Consider the following 23,389-nt stretch of genomic DNA (forward strand, 5'->3'; position numbering starts at 1 on the left):
CCAATTTGATCAACTTAATGCAAAGCGTATTTTAAATAAAGTCTTGTATTTGGTCTGAAGTTCCCAAGTACACATTAAGGATTTGACCTCTAGATGTCAGTCTTGTGTGAGGAGTCTCAGCTACTCGAATGTAAAACTATTCTGTTTTTACCCAGTGATTGTAGCAAAGCTGAAAGTTTAACCAACGCTAATTACTGTAATCACTATTGTTTACTTTCGTTATGTGATGCTGATTGAAACTGAGTTTGTCTCCCCTCTGAACCCCCATCAGGCTTTCATTGTCTTCGGGTTCCAAATCACTACCAGAGCTATCTGATGAATGTAAAACATGCAGGATTGTTTTGGTCTCATTGCTGTCTGGTTAGGTGGCTGTGTCTTGGATTACTGTCATAGGTAACTTTGGCAGAAAATAACACCCCAGGTCCTCCTGGGGGATGAAGAGCTAAATTTGATTTTCATCCTCCTCTCTGCTTTCACCTCATGGTGAGGATTACACTGTAAGGTTGTTTCACATTTCCAATCCTTACTTATCTCCCCAACCCTTTTGGCTCAGAACCCTTTAAAGGAAAGTTATGTCTCCTTACTCTGTGATGCTGAATCACAGGATGTATTATATGTGGATGACAGCTGTAAGCACTTAATTTAAAAAAGTGACTTCCCCTTCTCACCTCATTTTATTTGAAGAACTATCTGGCTCTGGAGCTTCTTTCATGACCGCTTGATTAATTTGCACCAAGAAAGTACAACATTATTTTTTTTTAAAGCATTTAAACTAAATTGCGGTACTGTAAAAACCCCGAGGAGCTCACCATTTCTTCATTTTGCTGGAAAACTGGGAAATAGCTGCTGTGATTACATTTATAAATACAGTAAAGGGAAATAATTATTTGAGCAATTTTGCTGACTTACAACAAAATGAACAGTGTCTAGTTTTTATGCTACTTTGATTTCAATAGTCTAAGAGATAGACCATCAAAAATCAAGATAATAAATTGATTTGCATCTCATTAAGTTGAATAAATATTTGATCAACAATTTTAGGTACTTGGTGGAGAACATCCTGTAGGTGTTTCTTGTTGTTGGCCAGCAGGTTTGCACACATCTCAAGAGGAATTTCCGTGCACTCCACTTTACAGAAAATCTCTTAATACCTTTGGTTTCTGGGCAGCTGTTTGGCAACTCTAAGTTTCAGCTCCCTCCACACATTTTTTTAATGACTGAAGTTGTGATGAGGCTTCAGTGAATAGGCTGAAGAGCCAGATGCATTTCACAGGTCCTGGTTCAGGTATTTGCCGGATTGCTTCCAGTTTCTTAAGGATATGACTTTCAGGTACTGTTTATCTGCTGTAGATAGTTTAAAACGGTAAAACTGTGTTATCTGTGTAGAAATCAGAACAGATTTTTGCATTTTTGTGACAACATTCTTAAAATGAAAATGGTTGGGTATAAGGGCTGGAGTGAAAATGAGTGAAAAAACTAAAAACGAACATCTATCTCCTCAGTACCAAAACATAAAAGTATGACAGATGAATCAAGACTTTTGCATTTTGCTTCTTTTGATTTTAATAATAGAGATTTAAAAACAATTATGTATTGCCAATAGCTTTTAAAATCATTTCATATTTGAGATTATATAAACATGCTAAAGATGTTTATCGAATATACAGATGAAACCAGTGCGTAAATCAAGGTACTGAACAAAATATTATTATGTCATGATTGTGGTGCTTCTTCTGGGATACTGGTGTCTGTGAAAAAAACCTACAACATGATTACCGTTTCTATATCACCTGAAGCAGATATTTAGTATTTCTGTATACCACACTCTTGTTATGGGCGTGTTAACAACGATGTAATTTTTTTTTCCACAGGAAAAAAGTCTCCATAAAGAAATATAAAAGCTCAGTCTAAGTCCTTAAGTGATCCCCTTGATCATATTTATTCTGTTTCTGTATCACCTCTTACTCCTGCAATATCATCACTTGCCTGTTTAATAATTTCTGCTTGTCCTTTCACCTGTCCCCCATATTTTATTCATTTTGCCTGTAGCAAAAGGATAGATGCAAAAGCAGAGAAAGAAACACTGAAAGGACAAAGGGAATTCATCTGGTGGAGAATCGGGTGGGTAAAACACTGTTTGACTGAATGTCTTTAAAGCAACACTGTTGAGGATGTTAGTGCATGAATGGATAATCTCACTAAAATGTCTAAAATGTGCTCACCCCCACACTGACAGCACGCACACCTCCTGGGTCATGTGGATCGCTGTGCTTGTCATTCGTCACCACACATGTCCTTTTGATAAATGGTAAGGGCAAGGAGGAAGGCATAAGAAGACAGCAGAATAATTTTAATTTGTATTCTGTTCATCCAAACATACAGTTCTTACAGAGAGGATTTTCCTATTGGTATTTAAAGGAACATTCTGCAGTCTGTGCTTTGATGCACAGGAGAATGGCTTGGCAGTTGTCAAAAATAATTCCAATTTAAAATATTAGCCTGTGAGGCCTCTGTAACAAGAAAAGATCTTAAGAAGCATGGGAATATACACGGGGATGCCACTGGGCTATGTTTGTCGGTTTTATGTATGAGAGCTTAAACTTTAGTTTTAAACTGCAGGAAGAATCGATAACTGAGGACTACCTTCGACTGTCTATCTCTCTTAACAGAATAAACCATACCACTGTCCATGCCTAATGGGCTGGAACTGTTTACAAGGCTAAAGGCAGAAGGAAATGTATAAAAGAGTCTAATTAAGTAATGCACCTTTACTCTAATAAAAAAAAAAAAGTAAACGCAATTTGAATTGTGATTCTTTTGCTGCTGACTGTTTTCTAATCCATTCAGTGCCTCCTTCATTTACCTTAATTTGTGTTCCTGATCACTTTGCTAATTTGTTGTCTTTTAGGGACTTTTGTATTAGTTCCAAAAAGGAGAACAGAATACAAACCAATCAAAAAGGCAGTACATAGTACATATACAGTACATATTGCTTTTTGTTTTTTCTCTACAAGAGTGAGTTAGTTGATGGAAGGGGAATTTATATGGAAATATATTTAATTTATATTTCATGCAGAGAAGTCTGTGTAAAATGAACAAAGAATGGTCAAGAATGTGACAGAGATAAAATACCAATCCATTTAAGCCACAAACTGATGTGCAGAACGCACTGTCTGAGAAAAATCGTGAAATCTTATCTCCAACTCGTATTTCAAAACTTAAAAACATGACTGACATGAAAGTAAAAGTTTCTGATTTGCAGCCACATTTTCCAAAACTGACAAGTCCTTCAATGAAAATGAAAAAAACTGTTACAGTTCTCGTTCACTGCCATTATAAACCACCTGCAAACTTTTATTTTTTGTTTAAAATTCACACTGTCGCAGATTAACAACAAAAAAAATTCAGACGTAGATCTTTTTTTGTCCTTTTGCATATAGGGGGCACTGGGAAGCAGAGACACACGAAGGAAAACAAACTTTCTTTGTTGTGGAGAGGCTAAACATCAAATCTGTTATACTCAGGGTGTTAGGTGAAGTTGGGAAGAATTAAAGCCACTGAGACTCTTCGCTGACTTCAGAGCCAAACTGCTTTGTTGAGTGGCAGGACTTTGAATGTGTTTACCATCCAATTTGCCTGTAGTCTTTCTCAGTCAGAGAAAGTGTCAGCAGAATTTTAATAAAGATGGCAAAGGGAGGAAAATGTTAACTTTCTCATTGTGTGAATAAAGTCCTTCACAGAGAATACACAGGGAAAAGTATCAATGTGGTGTGCAACACGGTATTTACTTATCTACCGTAGGACACACATCTATTACTTTTAGCTAACCTAACTATCTAACTATGACAGATCAGTCTCTAGGCCTGCGTGAGTGAAGCCTAAACTGACAGCTACATATTCATGCACCACATCTTTTTAAACACACAAAAAATCCCTCTTTGATCCCAGGCGGAGAAACAAATCCCTAGGGATGGTTGTATCAGGAAGGTTATTCCCCTCCCCCAAAATAAAAAAAAATCTGCCAAATCAAACATAGGTAGCTACCTGCTGTGGTGAGCCCTTGGGAAGAAAGGAAAAACAAACAATATTCCCCTGTCTTACCTTGTGAGTAGGCTTTACTTTTTAGGGCGAGAGCCGTTTATGGAGTGGACTAACCTTGCCTAACTTCCAGGTATTTTAGAGGAAAGGATACACTCCTTCACAGACACACATTTATATTGGAAACGAGGAAGGACAATTGAATAATAGAAAATCAGTTGTGCACATCAACATAATAATTATTAAAAAAAGATGTAAAAGCTAAAGGTATAAAAAGGCAAGATCAACTCCATAATACAGTCTAAGGCCTGTAAAGTACAGCATGTTATTTGTTTTTCTGGAAAAAATTACCATGAAACTGTAAACTCCTTAAAATTACTTAGGCAGTACTTAAAAATTACTTGCAATAAAAAAAAGTATTTTCTTGTAAAAACCTGAGTTGTTACGAAGAAATCTGTGTTAACAGAACAGAAAGTAAACCATTAAGTCCTACAATAAAGCTGATGTCCAAACACCTGACTTCCATCTGTGGGATCATATTGAAGTACAATACCTCACAACTGTTTATTTTACCCATTAACATACTGAAGCCATTAGGAGGCTTTAGAAATAACATGGCACTTTGGGGCATTTGCATTTGACCGACAGAAAATTAATCTGCCATGAATACATCATCAGTGGAAATTTTGCATAGTTTGAAAGCAAACACAACAGGCAGGCTTCACTAAAGTATAATGCCAGCAAGTCGATACAACAGTTTTGCACTTTGCTGACATGGTGACATTTTATTTCTGTTGCTCTTTGCTGGATCTTGTCCCACGCTAACACTGTTGTCCATCATTTCTAAGTCAAGCAATTGGCCTCTGAACAGGAAGAGACAAGGGTTCACACCAGGACATTAACAAGCAGAAGCTATTATTGGAGCACTACAGGGAGATGGCAGTCACCAACACAAACATTTTTTGAAGGCTTATACAGCGTGCCTAAGTACACGCATGCACAAACACAGTCCCACCCACTTTCCCCACACACACATGCACATGCATGCAAACACACGCACACAATACTCACTGTGTCACTCAAGAGAATAAATCCTGACAAGCATATCTTCAGCCTCTTAACTCTCAAGAAATCTTCTAATAAGTGGAAACGAAGACTTGATTAGAAAATAACTAACTCAAACTTGTTAAGATTGTATGAGACGCCTGAGGTTTTAAAAGGGAGCATTAGGAATTTCCTGTAGTAAGGCAGCTTATTCTACATCATATAACTAGTGGATGGCAAATAATGCAGCTGCAGCCTTGCTGGCTTGCCAATACCTCTCTGCTGCTCAAGTATGCTTTGTCCAATCCAGGCTTAGAAGCCTGCTTCTTCATCTTACCGGGCCCTTGGGGTGTCACCAGAAGGTGGTGGGTGCTTATCGTGGTGCTGCCATGACAAACAAACCACCTTCTGGCATCTGCTCTTTGCAGCTACAAAAAGAGTTTTTCTGTAAGCTCTGTTCAGACTCTTAGGCTTTGCCAGAATACAGGAGAATCCTGCTCAAAGGTGAGAGTGAGAGTCAAAATGCCAAACGTTGGCTGGTTCTAGCTTCTCAATGTGATGATATGCTGCTTTTTTGGTTGAATTTCGTTGTAAAGTGGATATTTTTTGGCAACTCTTGCGCTGTAAAACAAATGTGTGTGTGTGTGCGTGAAGGCGTTAGTGAAGGCATCACACGGATTTCTGGGGAACTATCAAGGGCATTTTCTTTTCCATCTTCTAACACAGGCAAAACTCCAAAATGGTCACAACAGTAACCCCTAATCTTTCGACTCCTCCTCACACAGCTTTGACAAAGTTCCACCATTATTTTCCAAACTTCACTTGAGTGTTCTCTAAACTTGAGTAATGGATAAAAATGGGCACATAAAATGGCCATGGCTGTGAAAAAGTGTTAAATCACAATAATTCACGTTAAGCTTCGTTTCATATAAAACAATCTCTGCTTGAAGCTGAACATTTCTTTGAGGCTATTGTGTAAGGAAAGCTTTAGGTTTTTTTTTTCAAAATGCTCATCTTTCAAATGATCATCAATGTTTTTTGTTTACTGGCCTGATGCTGAGCTCTTTGGCCAACAGAGGAATAGAGCCTGAGGTAAGGAGGGAGACAAAGGCCTGAAGAAAAATCAATGAGAAGACAGCCCTCAGCTCACTCCCACCATGCATGAAGGGATCATCTTCAGCTTGACTCACTGTCGTAAATGATGTTTTATTCCATGCCTATTGTGAAGTGTAAATATTTTCCATCATTTCCAGATCTAAAGACTTTTGTTTCAGCACGCTTTGAGTTTTCTGTTTCTGATGTGAAACGCAGTTCTTGTATTGTTTGTCTCAAAAAAAGAAAAGAAAAAAGAAATAAAAGATTCAGGCCTTTGCCAACCTCCTCCGTCCACTATAAAGTGCAAAATTTAACACCTCACGTCTAACACAGCAGTTGAGATGGGTGTTAAAGAGTGCAAGATTAAAGGGCAGTGTATGAGGTGCCGTAAGGGACATTATTACTGAAACGCTCTCACACACACTACTGAAACGCTCTCACACACACTACTGAAACGCTCTCACACACACAACTGAAATTTTAGCTCTCACACACACTACTGAAACGCTCTCACACACACTACTGAAACGCTCTCACACACACTACTGAAATTTTAGCTCTCACACACACTACTGAAACGCTCTCACACACACTACTGAAACGCTCTCACACACACTACTGAAATTTTAGCTCTCACACACACTACTGAAACGCTCTCACACACACAACTGAAATTTTAGCTCTCACACACACTACTGAAACGCTCTCACACACACAACTGAAATTTTAGCTCTCACACACACTACTGAAACGCTCTCACACACACTACTGAAACGCTCTCACACACGACTGAAATTTTAGCTCTCACACACACAACTGAAACACTCTCACACACACAACTGAAACGCTCTCACACACACAACTGAAACACTCTCACACACACAACTGAAACGCTCTCACACACACTACTGAAACGCTCTCACACACGACTGAAATTTTAGCTCTCACACACACAACTGAAACGCTCTCACACACACTACTGAAACGCTCTCACACACACAACTGAAACGCTCTCACACACACTACTGAAACGCTCTCACACACACAACTGAAACGCTCTCACACACACTACTGAAACGCTCTCACACACGACTGAAATTTTAGCTCTCACACACACAACTGAAACGCTCTCACACACACTACTGAAACGCTCTCACACACACAACTGAAACGCTCTCACACACACGACTGAAATTTTAGCTCTCACACACACAACTGAAACGCTCTCACACACACTACTGAAACGCTCTCACACACACTACTGAAACGCTCTCACACACACTACTGAAACACTCTCACACACACAACTGAAACGCTCTCACACACACAACTGAAACGCTCTCACACACACTACTGAAACGCTCTCACACACACTACTGAAACGCTCTCACACACACTACTGAAATTTTAGCTCTCACACACACAACTGAAACGCTCTCACACACACAACTGAAACGCTCTCACACACACTACTGAAACGCTCTCACACACACTACTGAAACGCTCTCACACACACAACTGAAACGCTCTCACACACACTACTGAAATTTTAGCTCTCACGCACACTACTGAAACGCTCTCACACACACAACTGAAACGCTCTCACACACACTACTGAAACCAGAGGCATTTCTGCTGAACAGGAAGTTGTTTCCTGACAAGGAAACTGATGGAAAAAGTGGTATATTTCAAAACACTACAAGGATTTCTACTCAGCAACCTGCTAGTACAGCAGTCCCCAACCTTTTTTGCGCCACGTAAACGATATAAAAATAAAAAAACGATAAATACCATGAAAACCATAAATAGAAATGTGTTCGAATTTTTGTGGAGGAATAAAACCCATTACATAGAAAGATCTCAGCTTGTGAAGGGATACAATAAAGGTGGTATCAAAACTCCAGAATTGGAATTTATGGTTGGCACCCTTAGAATTAAATGGTTAAAATCTTGTCTGTCACAGCCAGACTCTACTTAGCTCCACATCCCATGATTCTTGTTTAATAAAATAGTATACAGGATTAGACTTTATTTTGAAATGTGATTTTGCGGCAAATAAAATCCCCATAAAGATATCAAACTTTCCAAAACAGACGTTGCATTTTTGGGAAAATGAGATTTACCCACAACTTCTCCCCATAATTCAACCTTATGGAATAATAGGGTAATAACACTTAATCAAAAATCAATTTTCAAGAGTGACTGGTTTGAACAAAAATATTATATTCATAACAGATTTGTTGGATGATAACAGTGTCATTCTAAGTTACACAGACTTTTCAGAAAAATATTGTCTAAACTGTTCTCAAAGAGAATATAACAAATTTTGTGAACTGGTCCCACTGCCTCTGCTTCATTTGATTAAAATTTTTATGATATACAATAATTTCTCATCAGTGCTCCCAAATTTATTGCTAGGGCAATGTCAGCTGTTTGATAAAAATGCAATAAGAAATTTGTTAGTAGTTTCTTCAAAGACAAAATATTTCATAGTTACAACAGAATGGTTACATGGCATGGTTCTAATTTAGTTATTTCATATACACTGGATAAAGCATACTAAAAATTTATGAAATAGCCTATTCTACCTAAAGTTAAAGAAACACACTTTAAACAAAACTAATACTGTGGCAGAATTTCTAAAAAAAGAGATTTGGCTTTGAGGTGGATCAGTGTTCTTTTTGTACTGATGAAAATGAAACCCTAGAACATCTTTTTTTTTCTATGCCCTATCACACAATGTATTTGGTGCAACTTAAAAAATTGGATTTCCCTAAATATTAATGATGTGCCACTGTTTGAATTACATCATAATTTTTTTTATATGGATCATCTAGCATTGGATGTCTCAGACATTATTAACATCATCATACTTTTGAGTAAATATCATATCCATTGTGCTAAATGGAGGAACGCTAAGCCTTCTCTCCCTGGTTTTATTGATGATTTTAAGATATTTTTCTTTGCTAAAAAAGACAAAAAGCACATATGCCAAAAAAATAACCAGGATAATGCACGTCTCCCGCTATTCTAAATTTTGAATTTAAAAAAAGGAAGCTGACACACGCAAGACTTTATCAAAGGTGTGAGCATCACAGCAGATGCCTTTGTGTCAAAGTAGCTGAAGATAAAACACATAAAAACATGAAGGTGGTTTTCCTGGCCTGGGATTTTATAAAAAATATTCTGCAGTACATCAAAAACGAAAGAAAACCATTAATCAACATATGAACGTTACCTCTGACGTTACAGCGGTTTTATTAGAGACACGGCTAACGTTTTGCATTTTGCATAATTTTAAAAAGTTTAAATTTATTCAGTATTGAACGGCAGAAATTAGGTTTTCTTTTCGGAAGTATGTAAAATGAAAAAAAAAAAACAGCGGCCGACTGCGCTGTAAACAACAGTAGACTTGTGCATAACAAGCAAGCGAATAATACAGAAAACAGATTTTTAGACGGGAAACTGTTCTTGAAGTACAGAGAGAGAGAAAGAGAGAGAGAGGGCTGTGCATGACGTGCGATTTTATCGTGGTGGAAGCAAAACAGTGAGGGAATTCATGACGATGTTTATGTGAAGCGCAGTTTGGATCTTCTTTTGCTGCTGGTTCAGTCAATATTGTTTGGAGAGAGATAAAACTAACAGCTTTAGAATCGGCGCAAAAACGGCGTGAAAACAAAGCGCGGACCTGCCGACAGATCAGAGTCAGCGAGCTGTCGGCTTTCAGCCCCGACCGTGTCCGTGCTGTCGGGTGAGAAAGGCGACATCTCACTGATTCTGATCCGCGGGTCCGCGCTGTGTGTTTACGTCTTTGTGCAGAAGCCGTGTACCTGCTCTCATTTACTGTCTTAGCTGTTTGGTGGTTGTTGAAATTTTGTGAGGTTTCACCAGAGATTCTGGCATTTCGGGTAAAATAAATTTATATTAAAAAATCGATTCAGGATTTTAATGAATCGATTTCACGTTATCCAAGCCAGAATCGATTTTAATCAATAAATCGATTATAAAAACCCACCCCTAACTAACAGGTTGCTGAGTAGACATCTGTGTGGTGGTTTGTTTGAAATCTAACACTTTTTCCTTGTCAAGAATTAACTTCCTGTTTAACTGAAATGCCTTCCTGTTCAACTGAAACGCCTTCCTGTTCAACTGAAACACCTTCCTGTTCAACTGAAACACCTTCCTGTTTAACTGAAATGCCTTCCTGTTCAACTGAAATGCCTTGGTTTTTTAGTAGTGTGTGTGAGAGCGTTTCAGTAGTGTGTGTGAGAGCTAAAATTTCAGTAGTGTGTGTGAGAGCGTTTCAGTAGTGTGTGTGAGAGCGTTTCAGTTGTGTGTGTGAGAGCGTTTCAGTAGTGTGTGTGAGAGCTAAAATTTCAGTAGTGTGTGTGAGAGCGTTTCAGTAGTGTGTGTGAGAGCATTTCAGTTGTGTGTGTGAGAGCGTTTCAGTAGTGTGTGTGAGAGCTAAAATTTCAGTAGTGTGTGTGAGAGCGTTTCAGTAGTGTGTGTGAGAGCGTTTCAGTAGTGTGTGTGAGAGCGTTTCAGTAGTGTGTGTGAGAGCTAAAATTTCAGTAGTGTGTGTGAGAGCGTTTCAGTAGTGTGTGTGAGAGCATTTCAGTTGTGTGTGTGAGAGCGTTTCAGTAGTGTGTGTGAGAGCGTTTCAGTAGTGTGTGTGAGAGCTAAAATTTCAGTAGTGTGTGTGAGAGCGTTTCAGTAGTGTGTGTGAGAGCGTTTCAGTAGTGTGCGTGAGAGCTAAAATTTCAGTAGTGTGTGTGAGAGCTAAAATTTCAGTAGTGTGTGTGAGAGCGTTTCAGTAGTGTGTGTGAGAGCGTTTCAGTAGTGTGTGTGAGAGCGTTTCAGTAATAATGTCCCTTACGGCACCTCATAGCAGTGCTTCAGAGATGTTTTCTAAGGCTACGTCCACACTAGCCCGGATAGATTTGAAAACAGCGTTTTCGACAGAAAATGCTCCGCGTCCACACTAGCGTGTTCAGTCATTTTCACAGAGTTGTGCGTCCACATTGAAACAGCCCAAAACACTTACGTTCCAGTCCTGCGCATGCGTGAAAGTGAGTGAGAATTAAAGAATTTGTAGAAAAGCGATCTGAAGCATGTACAAGCTGATATTAATCTTTAATAGGGCTGTAAAAATTGAGAGCAAACAAAACAACTGCTGTATAATGCCCTCCGCTATCTTTGTTTAATTAGTCACATGACTGCATCACATGACTAACATCCATCATCTTTTAGAAAGTCTGCGTTTTAGAGTGTCCACATTGCGATGGGGCAGCTTTTGAAATGTATTCTTTTTCGAGAGCGTTTTCAAAATGCTGCGTTTTCTCAGTTTGGACGGGAGGCCAAAATGGAGAGAAAACACATCGTTTTCTCTCCATTTTGGCCAGTTTGAAAACGCTCTCGAAAAAGAATACATTTGAAGACGATGCTTTCGCGCCGCAGTGTGGACAGCGAAAACAGACTTTCTAAAACAATGATGCATTTTAGTCATGTGATGCAGTCATGTGACCAATTAAACTAAGATAGCGGAGGGCATTATACAGCAGTTGTTTTGTTTGCTCTCAATTTTGGCAGCCCTATTAAAGATTAATATCAGCTTGTACATGCTTCAGATCGCTTTTCTTCAAATTCTTTAATTCTCACTCGCTTTTGCAACTTTGTACTTTTGTGTTACTCACAGCAACAACTCCACCTCATTGTTAGTCCATTTAAAAAACTCGGTGCTTTTCCTCAACATTTTGCCGCAACGCTTCAACGAGCCGGAGAGTAAATAAACTGCAGACAGAAATGAGGCAGGCATTTCTTCTTGCGTTTCACGCATGCGTAGGACTGGAGCGTAAGCGTTTTCGGCCATTCCAATGTGGTCGCACAACTCTGTAAAAACGACTGAAAATGCTAATGTGGATGCGGAGCGTTTTCAGATGAAAACGCCGTTTTCAAGTCTATCCGTGCTAGTGTGGATGTATCGTAAAAACGTTATGGGCAGCTGAATTGTCAGAGTTGTTATCAGAATAGTAGGGGGGAAAAGACTGGACTGTCCCGACTCCTCTTAACAGCCCTGGTAATCAGATGATTAATTATTCGAGGCTTAATTAGGCCTGTGTTGACCCTGGTCCTGAGAAGCACTGATATATTTCACAATATGCTATCTGTATAGCACTGACAAAAGTTTATGAATTAAAAGAACAAAACAAAACAAAAAACTGTAATAAAAAATGGCTTTTCAGTTTTGAAGTATATACCTGAAAGGCAGAGTTTTAATAAAATGATAACACAATATTATTCTATTTTAAATGTTAAAAGGAAACTAACACCAAATATTATTGTTCAGGAAAGGGACTTTTAAAAATTGCCACTATCCAAAGGCAGCCATGTAACTCTGCATAGGAAACAGTTAATTGATAATTAACAGTTAAATAATTGTGATGTCTTAATGTAAGAGAAATATTTATAAAACCGTTTAAAAAAATTCTAGAATTGGGTGAAAGAAAATAAGTTTTACACACAATGACATTGCCATACATACAGTCAGTGCTACCAGGCTTTTGGTGTGTAAAACTGCTATGCTTATGCTTACTCTTGTTGCAAACAGCAACTGAACAAACTACCCCCAAATGCACATTGCAGTGCATAAGAGACCAGAATTATGCTGCCTAAATGTGCATTTACTGAAATGTGTTTATGTCACATACTACTCTTCTGGGCGGGTGTACAAAGACAAATGCACTCTCCGACACACAGTTGCAGTCGCTTCACTGCACACAGTAGCAGATTGTGCATTATGGGACTTCTGAGAGCTGTTCAAAAGTGGACAGATTTCTGGGTATTTTGTAGTTACTGAAGAGACCACATCTTCCCTCAGAACATTCAGAAATCCAAACATTCAGTAATCAAACCTTGTCCAGAAGTAGTTATGTTTGTGAAAACCGAGACTAAAGCTTCAAGACTGACAGTCAGATATACTTTTCCGACTTAGCATAATGTAGATAAAGTACTGTATGCATGCTTTCTGTATACTTACTTATTCAACAGTTACAGATAAGCTCATCCCAATTCACATACCAGAATGAACTTTTCTGGAGTATTTATTTTAAATCATTTTTTAAAAGTGCCATTCTTTTTTGAAAAAAAACAAAAACAAATTGCCAAGCTAGCAAAAAAATATTTTCCACAGTTTCCACACTCAGCATACCAGGTGTTTCCTCGTATTTCTGGCGTTATGAAATGACTCAGTGCTTAATAAGACATGCAATAGTCTTAAAGCGATTCTGTACCTGTTTGCTGACTTTTCTGCGCTTCATGTTTTGTGTTACTGGTGTCAGTGAAAAGATAGGAGTGAAGAGGCTGTCATATTCATCTCCTTTATGCAGTCTTGCACCCGTGCACCTTTGTGAACTCACGTAACTATTCTGAGCACTTCAGTCAACATCAGAATACATAAAATCCACAAGGGCTTAAGCTGCCAGCACACAGTTTGCACATTTGTATTCAGCTGCTGCTGTTTGAAGCGGTCAAAGTTTTTCCATTGAGGAATGTCAGCTTTCTATTCTTTGGGGGCTTAATAAGGTGGCTATTTTTTTCTTTATGTTTGTCAGGCCAAGACAGTATTTGTTATTGAGAATGTGAGGCAGAAAACGTTTGTGAAAGGTGAAAGATTGAAATCATCATACACATTTTATGCGTATTAGATCATCTAGTTGTCATATAAATTGGTTATTCTCTAAATTCAAAAAATCTGATCAAGATGTATTAATGAGTTCAGAACTGAAATTTAATGCACTTTATTTTGAAACACCAGATTATTTAAAGTTCACTTAGCATTTGTTAGCAATGTTAAACAAATAAATGTTTATGATGGATCAGAGTAGGTTCACTACACACCATTTCTGACATTTATTTAAGGCACATACAGAAAGTTCACTTTCGTTCACCTGCTAATTCTTTTTGGCTACAATAATTACTGTTCGCTAAAACTTCTCCTGCTTTTGTAGCACTTCTTTCTATGCAGCACTTCTTTTTGTGTCCAAAACTCCAACATATGCTAGCCACAGAAGAAATATCTAACCAATGATGCTGAAGTCAGTCTAAATAGATAAACTCTGAATCTCCTGATTAAATTTAGAAAGTCATATTATTTTTGTGGTATGAGCTAAGATTGCTTTTCATTGATTCTGCTGAGCTGCTTTGATGGGTCTGCAGAGCTCTCCAGGTGGGATTGACCAAGTAGCCCAAGAGAGACGGGTCAAAGCTAATAAAAAAAGACAATTCTACAGTTTATACGGTCATTCAGTCTCAAAAGTTTAGGAGGAAAATGCTCTCTCTCTCTCAATATGAATAGAGCATACTCTCCTAGAAAGAGTTTACCAGGCTGAATAAATTCAAATTTCAGGTCACCTTCCCTTCTCAGAATCTTTCCACTGCTTATGAAAAGACATTAACTGACATTTGGGTTATTTTTGCTGATGCATCATCTGGGTAGCTGTTCTGTTAATGCCATGGTATGAAATGAGTAGGTTTCTTCTTTTTTATTACTGCCTGAAGCCTTTTCCCCAAGGGGAGAAGGACGGTGTGTGTTGACCCATTTGCTATATTTCCTATTTTTGCTGGTATCTGTGAATTTCCTTTACACAAAAAGCTGGTCTCCTAGGAGCTGATAGTCAGCTCAGAGATGATAGTCAGCTCACAGCCCATGATTTTTTTAAGGCTGAGTGCACAATTGTATCCTGCTGGTTCCTCTGTTGTGCAGTGGAGTTGCTAAACTCCAAAAAGACAAGTGACTGATGTGCAGCATCCTCAAAAGGAAGAAGTCTTTAAAAGTGTTGTGGTCTTGCAGAGAGGAATTTTCACAGAACTTACAGAAATTCCTCCTGTTCACCTCCTTGCGGTTAACAGCCTGCCTCTTCTTCTGAATTTAACCATCACCTTTTCACAGTGACGTTGGTAAAGCAGCAAAAACAGATCATTTTATCCTGTTGTCAGATAAGTGCTTAACCATGATTTTTAAAAGATCTATTGCTTGTCGTCAAGTCACCAGATTGTACTGCTTTAAACAAAATTCAGATTTTAGATGTACCATAACAATCAAAATAATTTAAAAATGATTAATTAATTAAAAATTAATAACGGTAAAATTATAGGTAATACATGTAGTTAGTCATGATTTTACTGATCAACTTTGGAATCATTAAAAACTAAAGTTTAGAAAATGGTAATTAAATGCATTTCTAAGGCTCTAGGAATATTACTTAATCGTTATTGTAAAGTTGCAACTGATGCTCGTAATATATGCTTCAAAGAGTATTGAGTGAGTGTTTATATAGGAGAGGGGGTAATGATGTGAACCACAAATGCCACAGTGTTCAAGCAGCAAATCTATGGGTTAGGCTTAGCAAAAGAAACCAATAATGTAAAGGTGTGATAGTGCTTTTTGTACAAACAATATTTGCTTCTGACTTGAAGTATATTTCCTATTGAAACTGAAATATTTACTGATATGAAAAAGCAAAACAAAAAAAAAACTGCTACTACTGTCAGACAGATGTAAAGTCAAAACCACAACATAAACGGTGGAGAAACAAAACAGTAACTCAGCAGGGTAGGAACTGACTGACAGAGCCTCACATTACATGAGGGAGGGCATGACAAACAACAGAGGGAGACACAGGCAATTTATAGCAGTTAAAGCAAGTATTCAACATGTCACCAGTTTTCTAGGTGAATATATTTCTAAAGGTGCTATTGACATGTTTTTGGTCCATTCCGCCACATAAACAGTCTTCAAATCCTGAAGGTTCTGTGGTCTATGAACTTATGTTTTCAATTGGATTCAGGTCAGATTACTAGCTGGGCAATTTTAGATGCTTAATTTTTTTTCTCTCTCAATGAACTGAGTTTCCTTGGCTGTTTGGAATCATTGTCCTTCTGAAATTTCCACCCTCATTTCATCTTCCTCATCCTGGTAGATGGCTGCACATTCATCCATTCATCCTTTCTTCAATTGCATGTGGGAACACCACCTCCAGACTTCACTGCTGGTATGGTGTTTTTGGGGTGATGTGCAGTGCCTTTAAAATTTTGGTCTCATCTGACCAGACTATATTCTCTCAGTATTTCACAGGCTTGTCTAAATGTTTTTCAGTTTAACCTCCTAGGACCTGGTGTCCACATATGTGAACATCACATTTTGGGTTATTTAGACTAAAATATTCAATTTTGCTCTACATGGGCCTGATATTCACTTACAAGAACATTATACTGCCTCTGTTCTATCAATATTTTAAACGAATATCCTCATATGTGGCTCTTATTTTTCTTAAAAAAAAAATAAGGTAAAAAAAAAAAAATCTGCTAATTCTTTGTTTTTACATTCATCGGGCCCCAATGTGCCCAAATATCAGACAGAAATGAAAAATGCACGTCATGGAAGAGTTCGGGTCTTAGGAGGTTAAACATGCTTCAGCATGCTTTTTTTCAGCATTCTTGTTAACCAATGCCTTCAGTATGTTTTGCAACTACAGTGGAACCCCGACTTACGAATACCCCATTTAACTAGTGATGGGTCGTTCGCGAACGAAATGGCTCTTAGAGCCGACTCTTTGACGTGAACGATGCGAGCCGGCTCCTTATCGCGAGCCGTCACGTGGGGTTTTTTTTTTCTTTCTTTCTCTCAGCCTCTCTCTCGCACTTTTTTTCCGCTTCACTCTGCACGCGAGCCTTGTGCTTTACGCTGGGCAGAGGGGGGAGGGGCGGTAGTTACACTCAGTAGCACAGGAACAGAGCCAGAGAGAGAGAAAGAGAGGCAGGGACAACAACATTAGAAAGGTATAGTAATCATCCACAACTATTTTCGGTTGCAGATGATAAAGGATTGAGAAAGTTTATTCATGCAGGTCCATATGACAGAGAATATGCATGTTCTTTTTGTTTTCATATTATAATTTATATTTAATTGTGTTGTGGTTTGCAGTGTTTTGTGTTCTTTTCACTTTAAATTTGTGAAAGGAAAAAGCTGAAAATTTAAATAGTTAAAACTTGAAATGTGAATAGTTGATTTTTGTATTATATGATTTATTTATTACATTTTATGTGGAGTGAATAAATAAAAGTATATTTACGGTGGCCCCTAGAGACAAAGCACATACAAACTTCAAATCACGTACGAACTCTGAAGCATGTACAAACTCCAAAACACGTAAAAACACGTACAAACGCCGAAGCACGTAAAAACTCAGAAGCACATAAAAACTCAAAACACGTACAAAAGACAACAGAAGTGCTCCAGGATGCTGGGCGCAGTGTTGAGCCTTTGTTATCTTGTGGCTACACAAGCCAGCAAGTACCAACGACCGGATTTGGTGTGTGGTAGTAACAGGTAAATGAACTTTTTTTTAAATTATTTGAATATATATATGAGTGCCTGTGTATAAATACACAAACAATACACACATGCTTTCAATTGTGTAATTTAAGTGATCTAGTAGCTCTGCTTTGGAAGTTCAGTTCATGCTAGAAATGTGTTTTGGAGTTTGTACGTGTTTTGTCTCTAGGGGCCACCGCATATATTTATATATAAACATATATAAATAAAACCACTTGTTTTTACGTTAGTAATTCCTTTTGTGCATAATTTTATATTATTGTTAATAATAAATTAATTAAAGCAACAAAACAACCTGAAGAGCCGGTTCGGAGCCGAAAGAGCCGGCTCTTTTTAGTGAGCCGAACCGAAAGAGCCGGGTCTCTAAAAAGAGCCGGAAATCCCATCACTACATTTAACGAAAAATTCAAGTTACGAAGACATTTAACGGCAATATTTCTGCCCATGTTACGGCAAAATGCCCGCATAACGAAATCCGCTGGCTCTGATTGGCTGAACCCAGAATGCCTACAATGCCCACAATGCCTTCCGAATCATGTGACAACCCCCTTGGCTTTCGTACTTGTGCTTCGCTGTTCCACTGGAACGACGTATTGTTGTTGCCGTTAGCAATTAGCCTATAGCCTATCGTTCACTCAAAAGGCGTGATGGGTGCTTTGACTTACGAAAATTTTCGACTTACGAAAGACCCTCGGGAACGAATTAATTTTGTAAGTCGGGGTTCAACTGTATAAGGTTGTGAAGGTCCTGAGAGAGCTCAATGGTTTTACCTATCACGAGCTGTTTCTTGTGTCACGCCTTGGTAATGACACACATTTTTACAGGCCATCACTCGGCACTGAACCAGCTGATATTAATTTGCACTAAGTGGCAGGATTGCTTTCTAATTACTGACGGTTTTAAGCTGGTGTCACAACGTTCCAGCCTTTTTGCACCAGCCTCATGTGTTAAATATTTCTTACCTGTGTCATTTCTCATCTTTACACATAATTTATGGACATCTATAGTTTGATTTTGTTGCATGTGTGGATTGGATGGGTTGTTTCTGACATCTGGCGAGGATTTCATGTGAATAGCATATTTAGAAATATATTTACTTAGAAAATTGGTGATGTCTTCAATACTTATTTTACCCACTGTATACAGGGAGTGCAGAATTATTAGGCAAGTTGTATTTTTGAGGAATAATTTTATTATTGAACAACAACCATGTTCTCAATGAACCCAAAAAACTCATTAATATCAAAGCTAAATGTTTTTGGAAGTAGTTTTTAGTTTTAGCTATTTTAGGGGGATATCTGTGTGTGCAGGTGACTATTACTGTGCATAATTATTAGGCCACTTAACAAAAAACAAATATATACCCATTTCAATTATTTATTTTTACCAGTGACACCAATATAACATCTCCACATTCACAAATATACATTTCTGACATTCAAAAACAAAACAAAAACAAATCAGCGACCAATATAGCCACCTTTCGTTGCAAGGACACTCAAAAGCCTGCCATCCATGGATTCTGTCAGTGGTTTGATCTGTTCACCATCAACATTGCGTGCAGCAGGAACCACAGCCTCCCAGACACTGTTCAGAGAGGTGTACTGTTTTCCCTCCTTGTAAATCTCACATTTGATGATGGACCACAGGTTCTCAATGGGGTTCAGATCAGGTGAACAAGGTGGCCATGTCATTAGTTTTTCTTCTTTTATACCCTTTCTTGCCAGCCACGCTGTGGAGTACTTGGACGCGTGTGATGGAGCATTGTCCTGCATGAAAATCATGTTTTTCTTGAAGGATGCAGACTTCTTCCTGTACCACTGCTTGAAGAAGGTGTCTTCCAGAAACTGGCAGTAGGACTGGGAGTTGAGCTTGACTCCATCCTCAACCCGAAAAGGCCCCACAAGCTCATCTTTGATGATACCAGCCCAAACCAGTACTCCACCTCCACCTTGCTGGCGTCTGAGTCGGACTGGAGCTCTCTGCCCTTTACCAATCCAGCCACGAGCCCATCCATCTGGCCCATCAAGACTCACTCTCATTTCATCAGTCCATAAAACCTTAGAAAAATCAGTCTTGAGATATTTCTTGGCCCAGTCTTGACGTTTCAGCTTGTGTGTCTTGTTCAGTGGTGGTCGTCTTTCAGCCTTTCTTACCATGGCCATGTCTCTGAGTATTGCACACCTTGTGCTTTTGGGCACTCCAGTGATGTTGCAGCTCTGAAATATGGCCAAACTGGTGGCAAGTGGCACCTTGGCAGCTGCACGCTTGACTTTTCTCAGTTCATGGGCAGTTATTTTGCGCCTTGGTTTTTCCACACGCTTCTTGCGACCCTGTTGACTATTTTGAATGAAACGCTTGATTGTTCGATGATCACGCTTCAGACGCTTTGCAATTTTGAGACTGCTGCATCCCTCTGCAAGATATCTCACTATTTTTGACTTTTCTGAGCCTGTCAAGTCCTTCTTTTGACCCATTTTGCCAAAGGAAAGGACGTTGCCTAATAATTATGCACACCTGATATAGGGTGTTGATGTAATTAGACCACACCCCTTCTCATTACAGAGATGCACATCACCTAATATGCTTAATTGGTAGTAGGCTTTCGAGCCTATACAGCTTGGAGTAAGACAACATGCATGAAGAGGATGATGTGGACAAAATACTCATTTGCCTAATAATTCTGCACTCCCTGTACACAGGAAAGGATTAAGACAGAGTTGACACACTCAATTCAATTCAATTCAATTCAAGTTATATAGCGCCAAACCACAACAACAGTCACCTTATTGTAAGGTAAGGACTTCCAATAATACAATGAAAAAAACAACAACAACAATCACATGATCCCCTTGTGAGCAAGCACTTTGGTGACAGTTGGAAGAAAACTCTGTAACTAATCAGATCTAAGTAACAAGACAGGGGAAGCAAAACTGAACCTTTATATACACGAGACAAGGGACTATCAAAATAAAAGAGGAAGTAACCAGCAGTTAGACAGAGACTAAGACACACGAACTTGACCTGGACAAAGAGATAAACAAATATGGAGATGTGATAGACTTCAAGGGGACACAAAAGGATGAAACACAGAGGGATGACTATAGGGACACGGAAGGAGAACTAAAGATGAATGAATATGACAAGAGAGGAAACCAGACAGAAGATGAGAAGACACAGAGTACCAAACAGACACAATGACATGGCTGGGGAGACAGAAAGGAATAGAAATAAGGGGTTGAGATCTGACCCGGCTCTTCAGGTTGTTTTGTTGCTTTCATTAATTTATTATTAACAATAATATAAAATTATGCACAAAAGGAATTACTAATGTAAAAAAAAAAAGTGGCTTTATTTATATATGTTTATATATAAATATATGCGGTGGCCCCTAGAGACAAAACACGTACAAACTCCAAAACACATTTCTAGCATTAACGGAACTTCCAAAGCAGAGCTACCTAGATCTCTTAAATTACACAATTGAAAGCATATGTGTATTGTTTGTGTATTTATACACGAGCACTCATATATATTCAAATAATTAAAAAAAAAAGTTCATTTACCTGTTACTACCACACACCAAATCCGGTCGTTGGTACTTCCTGGCTTGTGTAGCCACTAGGTAACAAAACGCTCAACACTGCACCTAGCATTCTGGAGCACTTCTGTTGTCTTTTCTACGTGTTTTGAGTTTGTACATGCTTCGGAGTTTTTACGTGCTTCAGAGTCCGTACGTGTTTTGGAGTTTGTATGTGCTTTGTCTGTAGCGGCCACAGTAAATATACTTTTACTTATTCACTCCACATAAAAAGTAATAAATAAATCATATAATACAAAAATCAACTTTCAACTATTTAAATTTTCAGCTTTTTCCTTTTACAAATTTAAAGTGAAACAACACAAAACACTGCAAACCACAACACAATTAAATATAAATTATAATATGAAAACAAAAAGAACATGCACATTCTCTGTCATATGGACCTGCATGAATAAGCTTTCTGAATCCTTTATCATCTGCAACTGAAAATAGTTGTGGATGATTACTATACCTTCTACGGTGGCTGGGAAGTGCAAATCGCAACAAATTAAAAAACCGCAACAAATTAAAAAAAAAAAACACAGCAAATTACAAAAAGCCCACAACAAAATACAAAAAGCCCACAACAAAATAAAAATCCTTGACGGAAAGGGATTGTCTGAAATACCGGAAGTGACACAAGCGTGATGTCACGAGAGGGGGCGTGGTCAGGATTTTTGGTTGAGGCGCCACATTTCTGGGCCGAACAAAGCGCTAGCGAAAGTACACGGATAACACCAGCTATGGTTCGTACTTGCTGTGCGGTCGGTTGTAAAGTTAGATCGCAGGACCGGCAAGGGAATAAGCTTGAAAAGGGTTTATCTTTTCATTCTTTCCCCACCTGGAAGCAACATGAGGCAGCTCATGTATCGGATGTTACCAAAAGAATGCGTCTAGTCTGGATAGCAGCTGTGAGATGAGCTGATATCCAGTTCTCTTCCATCTCCAAATATCTGTTGGTGTGCTCCAGACATTTTCATTCCCGTAAGTTATAGATATGTTCATATCACTCTTTAAGTCTGACGTCACTAGCCGTGTCTGGGCTCAAACTCAGCTGCACGTCCATAAATCACAGGATCACTGTGGCATCACTGAGAGTTGAAAAACTATCTAAAGTCTTTTATCTGTAATAAAATGATCAGCGTTCTGCTCTACCATGTGTAACAATTGAGTTTATCATCCAGGCAACCATGAAAACGAAACGGAATATATGACATTTAACAGAGTTAGAAATTAGCAGGAAGTTAGCTCGCTAGCTTCCATCTAAATGAGGGATTTTCGAAACAAATTCAAACGTACAGCTCTGCTATCACTTCCAACATAAATGAAGACAGAAAACTAAACAGCAGTGATGTTTGTAGGGTACTGTGAGTAAAATGCGTTTGATTTTCTCCCGAACATTCAAATTAGTGCAATCATAAATTCATTCATGAGATGCAAATTAGAGTGAGAACATATGGAGGCTCTGGCTACGTTCACACTGCATGCGACCCATATCCAATCATGGTATGACGGTGTAAAAACAGCACAAATCCGATATTTTCAAATCCGATCTGGGTCACTTTCGTATGTGGTACTTAATCCGATACATATCTGATGTTTTAGAAAGCGACTGCTGTTTGAATGGTCATGTCGCATTAAATCCGTCTTTTATTTCACTGACACAAAACATATGCTAATTATCAGCGCTGGCGAAGACATTGAGAACACACGAGCGCTTCGTGTGCATCCCGTGCAGATGTTAGTGAAACTGTTGGGAAGATAATGTGAACATTTTATTTATACTGTATAATCTGCAGATTCTGACAGAAATCTGCAACTATCCTTTGAAGCACCGTTCCTCTCTAAAACAACAATAAGGATAATTATTAGGCCATATATAAATAACAAAATAACTTAAAGCAAAATTGGACAACGTAAAGTCTGAAACAAGTCTTTATATTAAGGGCCATCAGTCAAACAATACTGTTTGGTCTGGGTCTAAACAGAGCGCGTTGTGTGTGACGTCTGCTTTTGCGTATGTGGGCCACTTTGAGGGTTCACAAAGGACTGCGTTTGCTGTCACATTTTATTTGTAGTGTGAACAAGCAGACACAAAATCAGATTTAAATTAAAAAAAAATCGGAATTGAGCATTAAGACCTGCAGTGTGAACGTAGCCATAGTGAGTTCAGTGCATTGATGTGACATTGTCCTGAAGGATTTAGTTATTCTCAGTGGTTAAAGAAATTGCAATAA

This window comes from Rhamphochromis longiceps, linkage group LG7 (genome assembly GCF_057381845.1).
Source record: "Rhamphochromis longiceps isolate RC_006_pf linkage group LG7, R_longiceps_female_GT1.1, whole genome shotgun sequence".
NCBI classification, from domain to species: Eukaryota; Metazoa; Chordata; class Actinopteri; order Cichliformes; family Cichlidae; genus Rhamphochromis; species Rhamphochromis longiceps.